The sequence below is a fragment of the Octopus bimaculoides genome, chromosome 1, assembly GCF_001194135.2.
Source record: "Octopus bimaculoides isolate UCB-OBI-ISO-001 chromosome 1, ASM119413v2, whole genome shotgun sequence".
NCBI classification, from domain to species: Eukaryota; Metazoa; Mollusca; class Cephalopoda; order Octopoda; family Octopodidae; genus Octopus; species Octopus bimaculoides.
Genome location: NC_068981.1, coordinates 53,111,009 through 53,112,254, shown reverse-complemented (window position 1 = coordinate 53,112,254; position 1,246 = coordinate 53,111,009). Strand labels below are relative to the sequence as shown.

General features: G+C 30.3%; 1 protein-coding gene across 5 annotated transcripts in view; it reads right to left on the bottom strand.

Annotated features, from left to right (window-relative positions):
* LOC106870398 (beta-hexosaminidase subunit beta) overlaps positions 1-1,246 on the bottom strand; it is a 93,761-nt gene that overhangs the window by 91,047 nt on the left and 1,468 nt on the right. The window contains exon 1 of one of the 5 annotated variants that reach the window (XM_052966615.1): positions 921-1,100. The exons of the other annotated variants lie outside the window; for them this stretch is intronic. The gene's annotated coding sequence lies outside the window, so the exon portion shown is untranslated. Of the gene's footprint in view, positions 1-920; positions 1,101-1,246 lie in introns of those variants that run through there. 5 annotated transcript variants of the gene reach the window in all.

Here is a 1,246-nt window from a genome sequence, read left to right as displayed (position 1 = left end):
AGTAGCCCGCGCTCTTAACCACTACCCCATACACCCGTTAATTGTAAATAATGTACATAATTCCTCATCTCTTAAATATAGAACTATATAACAGAAACTAATCTAAAAAACTTAAGAATTTTGGAGAGGAATGGGATATTGGGGCAAGTGAAAGATGTTAAAGTCCTATTTAAGCCGAATAATACCAGAATTAAAGCCTCATTATATTCTCCTCTTCAATGAATTATTAAATAAATATTATGCTGAGACAATATAGGTGAACATATATGATCTGCGAGTATACCTTAATTAAAAAAAAAAGTACCAAAATATATTGAAATAAAATAATTTACGCAAGTCAAACCCATATGTATGTATTATATTGAGGAAGTGATCACCAAAACAGTTGCTTTGTTATGGTTATTAAATAAAATACTCATCTACGTTGATTCTCAATCAAACTGATTGGAGCCAAATAATTTGGTTTGTCACCGACAAAACAAAAAAAGAGAAAAACATTCACTGACGTTAGATCTATAAATGTTTAATACAATCGTAATGGTTTTAAACCTTCGTTTGGAAACTTCAATAAAATAATATCCGTCAAGTACAGACTTCGATTTAATCAACTATTTCATCCTGCAAAATATATTGCCTTGTGCCTGTGTTAAATATCATTAAATATTATCAAGATTAAAAGATCGTGCGAATCACAATAAAAAAAAATCAATTTCAAAAAATGGTTAAAAAGAAATAAGCACCAGAAAAACATAACTCACTGAGTAAGCTGGCACCGTCTCCAAACAAAATAAGGTACGACTAAATTCCCTTCAACAATAGATTCTTAAAATTCTACATCAAATGGAGTCAATGTAGATGAATCTAAGACATACATTTGTTTGTCTTTGTTCGGGGTGGGCAGGGATATAGCGATAACTTACCTTCAAATATCCATGCGATTAAAAATATTTAATGTCTAGTTCGACACCTTCATCGAATCTAGGCGCCAGAATTACATATAACTGTCTCAGAAATGTCTAGCAGCTATTCCCTTGTCTATTAGACATTTTAGCATGTCTTTCATTCAAGCAATTAACAATTGATTAATTAGTTAATCGATTGACAAATTAAATCCGTTCATTTTGAAAATATGAGAATTCGTTTGCACTGTCACTTTCTATGTATATGTGTAGGTTGGTCCATAACACTCACTCATATCTCTTATTTACCATATACATATATATATATATATATATATATATATATA